Source organism: Nanorana parkeri, unplaced genomic scaffold (assembly GCF_000935625.1).
Source record: "Nanorana parkeri isolate BGI_ZX_2015 unplaced genomic scaffold, ASM93562v1 scaffold1030, whole genome shotgun sequence".
Taxonomy (NCBI): domain Eukaryota; kingdom Metazoa; phylum Chordata; class Amphibia; order Anura; family Dicroglossidae; genus Nanorana; species Nanorana parkeri.
In genome coordinates, this window is record NW_017307298.1 from 441,837 (window position 1) to 451,907 (window position 10,071).

The window sequence follows — 10,071 nt, forward strand, 5'->3', positions numbered from 1 at the left end:
GCTGCTGCTTCTTGATTATTACACCACTAGCTATCACATCCAAGGTCAGCTGTGACATTAGACCCTGCCCCTTTGCCAAGATGGCCACCTTCACACAGTGAAAAAGTGCAGAACAAGGCATGGTAAGTCAGTAATGGGGGAAGCTCTGCGCAGGGAGCCTATAGGCAATACTGGTAACTTGTTATTTACTCTTTGCTTGTCTTTTATTGGGCAAAGTTTCCACTGTTTGACTCTACTTCAGAACAAGACAGAGGGTTTCTAAAGCGTTATGGGTTAGCTAAAAAAACCACAGGAGAAGTAGTTCTCTTTCTGCTGTCTCTCAGGGCCTATTTGTAATGAGCATGCTGATAAGGGATGAATAATTGCTTTGATCCCTCTAAATCTGTGTGTAAATGTCACCTTGAGCTTTTTATCTCTGTTCAAAAAAAGATTTTTCTTAAAGTGGACCTTGCATAAGATATATTTGTTATGTTAAGTGCAGCGAGTAATAAATAACTGCAGCACTGGTATTTGTTAGCCCTCAAGGAGATCACAGCACTACCCCTGTGCTTAACAGCTTTTCATTTCAGTAAGATGCAGCACATCTCTGTTCAGAGATTATCCAAGCCCAGCATCTACTCTGGACTGAGATGTTGCCCTAAAGATGACACAATTATGAAAGGAAACTAGCGCTCCACCTGCTTGATATATTGAAAACCACATCATATTGACATGCAACATTTTAAAATGAACATGATTAACATATATTTATTTACTAATAAATAAAGAAAATATATGCAAACTACTTTGTGTTCATTTTAAAACACATGGCAGTAAGAGGCTCTATTAGAATTACAGACAAAACTAAAGTCGGCTTCACTTGCATCCACTCCAGTAATGTGGCGTCATCACCTTCACTTCAATCTTCACATGGGTTCAGCAGTTGTGCCCAGCCTGATTGGTCATCCTGGGATTACTTAACTCTAATGAACATGCTATTAATTCTGGCATCAAGGATTGCCATGATTGTACACTGAGCTACGCGTTCATGGATCATTGTAAAATATGTAGAAGCTTGCTAGAAGGCAGGTACAATATTTATTTTATTCCAAAATAGACATGTCGAGTCTCTCCTGCAAAAAAATCCCTCCTGCTTTTTTAATGCAAAAATTCCACTTTAAGGAGTTGTCAGGGTAAAAATGTTGCACTGCAACCTCACTCACTGGAACTGTTGAACTTCACTTAAACTCACTCTTGTGACTTCTTTGTTCTTGCTACGTATGTATATAAAGAATGGATTTAATGACAAAGGACATCCTGATCTGTAAGATAAGAGAGGGTAAAAATAGGAAAGCTCTGGAGGGTATGCAAAGCAATGTGAGAGTCTGTCATGAGATAATCAGGAAAGAAAAAGAGTAATAAACACAAAAGATTTGTAGCTATCCACATACGATGAATCTGTATGTTCCAGACCTCCTTTGAATTTTACATCATACAGTTAATAAGTTAATACAGTTAATAATAATTTTGTCATTGTAATGCAAAGCTTCATAAAACAGGAGATTTAAAAATAGGTAACTATGTAATATATCATGTGAACATTTGTGCGAAAAAGAGAATATTCATAATACATTGTAATGTATCCATTCAACAGCGTAGGACCAATTAATTATGTCAAACAACAGCAATAGGATTTGATGTTTCTTATGGCTCACTGCTTCCAAATGTAAAAATGTAGCAATATATAGTTTAACTACTGTATAAAAGCAGTTGCCTGTCATCTTGGTTTTAAGAATAAAGGAGAAAATAATGTGAATGCTTGACAGCTTCTCTTGAGAAAAGACAAACGCAACCTTTTATCTCATGTGTAGCTGAACAAAGTGTGCTTTTGTTGAGTTTATATGCTTTGTATAGGATCAGCAGAAAGGAGTATAGTAATATTTGCATTCTGCTTCTTCAGAGAGCAAAGAATGATAAGTCAATAATTCAAATAAGACATACATTTTGTGATGTATTGTTATTTAGCTCTAAGACAATTGGTGCCAAATTCAAGTTCATAAAACAACCAAGACATAGATGTGTGTAAGGATCTACAGGTTTAAAAAATATATTGGCTCTAACAAATGTACAATAATTAATAGAATGTTTGTATTTTAATTCTTTAGAAAAATAGAGTCAACATTGTACATATTATGTTTTACATATTTTATATTTGTACATATTTTAAAGTATCAGTTGTGTCTAGATCCATATTTAGAGTTCATGGTGCCTTAGTTTTATAAACGGTAACAATATCTTATACATGTCTAATGTAATGCTGAATTTACCTTCTTTATATTTTTGTAGTTGGCATTTTCCAAACAGTATAAATAACAATGTAACTTTGGTGGTTCTGCCAGCATTAACAGCCATTAACAAACATTTAAAAAAGTACCAGTCCAGTCACCTGATATAGCCGCTTTGTGACTACTACAATTTACGGGAAACCCCTCACAACAAGGTAAATACAGCACATCGGGATCGTGTCATGGATTATTTGCAGAATTCCAGTCTCCCCCGCATCCAAGCTGAAGTTGCCGACAGCTTAGATGCGCCTATACAGGAATCAGAATTTCTTAAAGCGGATACAGCCCTGAAACCGGACATTGCTCCAGGCCCAGATGGTTACACTGCCAGATATTTTAAGACCTTTGCCACTATCTAAGCACCCAAATTCACGCAAGCCTTCAATTCCATCAGAGATGGACTCTCCTTTCCGAAGGATACTCTACAAGCCCTCATTACGGTGATTCCCAAGGAAGGGAAAGACCCAACTTCTTGCTCAAACTATCGCCCGATATCACTCCTAAACTTGGATCTTAAGCTGTTTACCAAAATTCTTTCTCTTAGACTTCTCCCGATATTATCATCGCTAATCCATAGTGACCAGGCGGGGTTCATGCCAGGAAGGGAGGCGAAAGACAACACTACTCAGGTCTTAAATGCCATCCATCTAGCCAAAAGTCAATCCATCGAAACTGGGTCTGTTGACCACAGATGCGGAGAAGGCTTTTGACCGAGTAGATTGGCCCTTTCTGCAAACTACGTTGAGATATGTGGGATTGGGTCCTTTTATGCAGACTTGGTTACAGGCTTTATATGCCACGCCCTCAGCTGTGGTCAGAGCGAATGAAGCTGTTACTTCTTATTTTTCTTTATCCAATGGCACCCGACAGGGTTGTCCGCTTTCCCCGCTGCTTTTCATCTTGACGTTAGAACAGCTCCTTTGCCATATTCGTAACAACTGTAACATCAAGGGCCTATCAGTAGGAGAGACTACTCAAAGGCGTGGCCTTTGGAGACGGCTTATTGTTTTTTGTCACCTCTCCGGAGACCACAATCCCTAACCTTCTCAAGACGCTATACCAATTTGGAGACCTGTCCAATTTCAAAATTAACTTTCACAAATCCGCTATGCTCAATATATCTATACCCACGCACCGAACAGCCAACATCTCTCCTCAATGCCCTTTTTCCTGGGCTTCGGATCAAATCCAATACCTAGGAGTCAAGCTCACAACTAGTCTGGATTGCCTCTTCTTGGCTAACTTCCTGCCCTTGCTAAAAGCAATACGCAAAGATCTGGAGCTATGGACTCACTCATACCATACCTGGTTTGGCAGAAATGCCGTTTTGAAAATGACAGTACTTCTGAAATTCATATACATCTTCCAAACACCTCCTATACACATCCCCGCCTCTTTTCTCCAAATGCTTTGCAGAGGATTTCTGAGCTTCCTATGCTCCTGTCAAGCGCTGGCAGGTGCGCTTGAAGGGAAGCAGCAAGGAGGGAACCCACTGGCAGGTATCAGCCTGAGAGATCCGAAAACGAGGTACCAAGGGATAATCCAAAGGAGTAGTCGAGCAAGATCCGAGGTCGAGGCGGGAAGCAAATGGTCAGAGACGGTGGCCAGTCCAAGGTCGGTACACGGGAAGTCAGCAGGAAGTTCAGTAAACTGGTAGTAAGCCACATAGGAAGCTTCGTATGTCACACCATGAGGTAGAATAACTCAGCACTGAGCCAGGGCTCTGACCAGGTTTTTATAGCCAGGGGATGAGAGTCCGCCCCCTGGTCTCCGAGGCAACTAGGAGGCATCCCTTCCCAAGTGCCAACGGCAGGCGAAAGGTGTGTGCGGGCTGGGGAACCTCCCCCAGCAAGGCCCACATCTGAAGCCTAAACAGGCGCATGCGAGTTGTGCACGCTTCCCCGGGCTGCACGCACAGCCTGTGTACTGCGCACGAGCACCCGTTGCGCGGCTTGCGCACACGCAGTAGCTTCCGGGGAGCCCGTGGGTCTGCCAGGCGGAAGGGAGGTCTGTACCCTATGCCGTACCCTCTGGCCTCGTGGGGAGGTGACGTCCCTGGCTTCCTGACAGGTCCCCTTCTCACCCTGTCTCTCTTACAAGTATCTATTGCTACCCAAGGAAAATGGTGGTATAGCCTTTCCAGATCCCACTCTCTATTATAAAGCATCTCACCTGACAAGGGTTGTATCATGGTGTAGAGACGTATTGTCTAAACCTCGGATATCCTTTGAGCAACTGTTCTCCCCAACCCCGCTATGCTACCTTCTATGGCTTCCTCTGACCTACAAGCGCAATTCACTCACCCCCCTTATAGGTCCGACTTTAAAAGTCTACCACTCGGTTCGCGGCCTCACAGACTTGAGGCGAGGCGCTTCTAGGATGTCACCAGTTCTAGATCATCCTGTTTTCCTTTTGAGTAAAGGGGATAACCACACTAAGAGTTTGAGGAACATGGGGAAATGCAGACTGGATGCATTCATGATCTATGACCGCATATGCTCCCACGTTGACCTATCTGCATTTTCTCAATCCCCCCTTAGATTCCTGGAGATCGCTGCAACTTCGCCACTTTCTACTGAGCATGGTCCCAGGATCGACATCCCCTGCGCCACTCACGTTGTTTGACCGAATATGCCCCGAGAAGGAACCCTCTAGCCTCTCCCTATCCATGGTATGCAAACTGCTCATTACTCCCGATGATTCCTTTGTGCCCCCGTTTCTCTTTAAGTGGAAACGAGACCTACAGCTATCTCTCTCAACAGAACAACGGGAAAACATATACTTCTCTCACAAAGCTTCTATTGCGTGTAAAACGCAGGAAGCTAACTACAAACTACTTACACGCTGGTATAGGGTTCCCTCAACTCTGCATAAGATCTGGCCTCACACTTCAAACCGATGTTGGTGCTGTAATGAGTCAGAGGGCTCCCTGATACATATCTTTTGGTTATGCCCGCATCTGGGAAATTTTGGGGCTGGTATACAGGCTATATGTCTGAAGCTGACTGGGATCGATCTTAAGAATGACACGGTGGGGCGTGGTTTCCACGGCAAGCAAGATGGCTGCTTAACTCCGGAGCTCCTGCCCACCTACACCCAAAATCAGCTTCTACAGCGTTTCAGAGGACGACATGGCAAAGATTGGCCCGCAGTACCCTCTGGCAAAAGCACCCTCATCGAAAGGGAACCTGCAAAACAAGCAGGTACCAGACATATTCCGCTCCCAATGCCACGAGGCCCCTGAGACACCACCTCCCAATATGGCGGCGACCCCCTCCCGCAGGGCCCAGTCCACACTATCCGAGCCTGCAGATGATTCTACGCATGCATACATCAAGCACTTATAAACCCGGTCCGACTTATCCTCCATAGCAGAGGACATTAAAGAAACCCTGCACACTTCGGTGACCGAACTACGGGATGACATCCAAGACATAGGACGCAGGCTGAGTGTGGTGGAATGTGAGGGAGCAGCCAGAGATGTGGCGCTCTGCAGACTCCGCACACACCAGGATTCTACCACTCACTCCCTCATCACCATGAGACGTCAGTTGGAAGACCTAGACAACCGGGGCCGTAGGTCCAACATGCGAGTATGCAGACTCTCGGAGTCCATCATGCCAGACACAGTGTCCACCGCCCTTCTCCGGCTCTTTAACAACCTCCTGGAAAGGCCTCTAGACTCCCCCATCGAATTCGTGCGGGCACACTGAGGCCTCGGTTGGCGATGGGTGATACGCCTCGCGATGTCATCTTCTGCCTGCAGAGTTTCCACCTGAAGGAAGAAATCCTGCAACGCTCCAGGCGCAGGGGAGCTGTGTTCCTAGATGGAGTGGAAGTGAAGCTCTTTCAGGATCTGTCCCTCCACACAATGCAGCAACAGAGGGCCCTGCGTCCCCTATTGGAGTGTCTCCGTCATCATGGCATTGTCTACAGGTGGCGCTTCCCTTTCTGCCTCTCAGCCACACATAGAGGCAAAACTGCACTTCTACGCACCCCTGAAGACCTGGAAACATTCTGCTCCTTGCTGGATCTTCCTCCGGTTACGATCCAGGATTGGTATGAGGATCTGAGGCCCGCTCCTCCACCTCAGAAGGAGCTGTGAAAGTCCCCAACTCACCCGCCTAATCCGTAAATGGGTACCCTTTTGCCACACGGTGCGACCAACCAGGCATCCCGCACCACTCTACGTCTCATCAACCTTCAATCATCACCTCATCTCGACATTGCCCCCTTGCCCATCTCTAACCACCAGAACCCGAGCTGACCCGACTCGCAAGACCTCTACACATCCCATTGCCCCTCAACCTGGCACTATCGGTCCTAGATGACTACAACCGGATGCTCCCCGCCACAGAACTGTCTACTGAGGGATGAGTATACCCCTACATTACTTGCGAACTATATGCTACCTTGCTTTACTTACTCTCCCCTACTCCCTAGACCTGGTAATGGAGCCTACCCCTCTCCGCCCCCTCTAGATGCCAGGGGATGCCAAGGATCAGCCCCCGAGTGCCCTGCTGGCTCCCTCGACCCGTTATGTAGGCTGCAACGTGGGATGAGGAACCCGCGGCTGTCCCGATGTAGCTGTTCATACCTTTCAGGGCTTGTTATGTTTATAACTTGTTTGCCTGTTTACTTGTTTACGTTTTACCTAAATTGCTGCTGAGTCGCCCCCAGGCCACATGACCTCCTTTGACATCTCTATTGAACACCACCGCAGTAACCATATCACGAGCACCTAGACTCGCCCGGCACACTACCATGCTCATATGTTATTTATCCATTGGTTCCCCACATACTTTAAGTGATTCCCCATCGATCTCTTCCGATACGACGCGGACGGGCGGCCTAGGGTCGCGGAGCCCTCACTGTCCCCTTCAGCTCTGGTTGATGGAGCTGCCTGGACGAAGACCACCTACAGTGCAGGCTCCGGGAGCTGACCCCCGATCGCTCTACTCCATACTCCCTGGGTAACACTCTAAACAACTCTACCTACTCACAGCTCCCCCCATGTCATCCAATAGACTACAGATCACTTGTGATCCCCGCCCTGCAGCATTCGCTGGGATGCAGAGTGGTATAGGATGCTCTCCTGTCACTTTCCTGACCGTCCAGATGCAGTTGTCCCACCCCTCAAGTGAGGCGGTCATTGTTCTGAACATACCCTGACCACATGACAACACCCACAGGCTTGACCGCCCCCTAAACACCCCGCACTCCGAGTTCTGCTCATACTACACCCCAGTGCTGCCATAAGTCGTTGCGTATTGCACACACGGGGATACCTCTGGGGTTTACTCTGCATTGTACTTCCTCAGTACCTGTCTTCTCCTCTCTTTTTCACTCTCCTTAATTCCTCCCCGCTTTCCCTATCCGCTCCCGCCTCCTCTTCTGACCCCCTCGTCTTCTCCCCCCTTGTCATACCCCCCCACCGGAGATTGAGACAATTGGGAACTATCCGACCTGAAGGTGGTCTCTCTCAACACAAAAGGCCCTAATGTGCCTAAAAAACGCACCATAATCTTGGGTGACCTGTACAAACAGTTGGCCTCCATCGCCTTACTTCAAGAGATGTACCCTTCAAACACAACAAAATACCTAAACTTGTCGATCATGCCTACCATAGACAAGACACTCCTGATCACTCTAGACAGCCCCCTCACTGTAGAAGATCTTCAGAACTCCCTCAAGCAATCAAAACCGGGCAAAAGCCCAGGCCCAGATGGCCTCACGTCTCAATACTACAAGTCCTTTCTAGACACCTACTGCCACATATGCTATTAGCTTACAACTCCCTCAACAACGATCGCCACCCACCCCCACAACACCTGGAAGCCCACATCACTGTAATCCCTAAAGAAGGAAAAGACCCCCAACTTTGTACCAGTTACCGGCCCATATCCTTGCTCAACGTGGACCTTGTCAAACCGCGTTTTCCCGCTACTGCCCGATTGGCTATCCCCCAATCAGGTGGGATTTATTCCTGGCAGAGAAGCCAAGGACATCACCACAAGAATGCTCAACCTCATCCACTGGGTGCAGCACTGAAAACTGGAGACACTGGTGGTGTCCACAGATGCGGAGAAGGCGTTCGTCAGGGTGGCTTGGGACTTCATGTTCGAGGTCCTTAAACACATCTGCATACAGGACTGAATGCTACATTGTATACAAGCTGTATATTCCTGTCCCAGAGCCAGGGTCAGGACGATGGGATGTCTGTCAGACAGTTTCCCAATATCCAACGGGACCCGCCAAGGTTGCCCGTTGTCTCCCACACTTTTTGTACTGGCCCTGGAACCGTTCATTAGAATAATACAAAGTGACATCAAGATCCTAGGCATCACGGTGGGACCCACGACCCACAAAACAATGGCATACGCCGATTACTTACTATTCTTCCTTTCGGACCCCCTAACCTCCCTACCACACTTGATGTCCAACTTCGAACTCTACGGTACACTGTCCAACTTAAAGATAAACTTTACCAAATCTCAAACAATGTCCCTCAACATACCACATGCGATAAAACTACACCTCCAATCCTCCTTCCCCTTCCTCTTGCGCTCTGACCACATACCATACCTGGGGATCAAATTGACTTCAGACCTGTCCTGACTCTGACCTGCCCTGACTTTTAGCGCTTTAGACACTATCTTCTCTTCCTTCGTGTGGAATGACGGACGTCCTCGCATATCCTGGTCCCTACTCAAAACATCTAAAAGCAAGGGTGGCCTAGAGATCCCAGACATGTACCTGTACTATAAAGCTACACACCTCACTAGAGTCCTACACTGGCACCTCCACACTGAGGACCCCCCATCTACTACATCACATTTACCCGGCCGTACCTCAACTCTGCTGGAGATGCCACACGGACGAAGGCACCCTCACACACATCTTCTGGTCCTGCCCAATGTACAACCCTTTTGATGAAAGGTGCAGGAGATCACAGGAACCACCCTTCCCTTTACCCTCACATATTCCCTTCTCCACTCCCTTCTCCACTGGGAACCTGATAAACCTATGGGCGCATTTAATTCACTACACAGACACCTTATTAATGCAGCGCGCACGATCATTCCCCGCCACTGGAGGACAGACAAAGCACCCACAATACGTGAGTGGCTTGTACAGGTTGGCCACGTCTACGAAATGGAGGAGCTCTTAGCCACTAAACAGGACACACTGGATAGCTTCAGAACGCTGTGGGCCTGCTGGACTTACTTTGCCAGTACCACCGACTACGCCACCCTATACTGAGCCACCTTCCAATTGCAAACAACTGCTCTCAACGGACCATCCCCCACTGTCCACTGAGTTTCGACACTCAGAACCTCCCACCCTATAAAATATAAGATGGAAGGGACGGCATTGGCGTTCCTTAAATACAAGGAATGTAACAAAAAATGCAAACTAGTAATCCGGGAAGCTAAAATAGAATGCAAAAAGCATATCGCCGCAGATACCGTGTTTCCCCGAAAATAAGACAGTGTCTTATATTTTTTTTTCTATGAAAAAAGACACTAGGTCTTATTTTCGGGGGATGTCTTACCTGGCTGCAGCTGTCCGCTCTGCCATCCAGGGAGCCAGGCGTGCGGGCGGGCTTGCGTGCGGGCGGGCGGGAGCTGCGGCTAGCGCTCTCATGCCATCCAGGGAGCTGCTCTGGGTGACTGTCAGCCAATCGGAAGGCTTCTGGCAGTGTGTGGGGGGGGCCCGGGCTGTGCTCGGCATGCATTGTAGACAG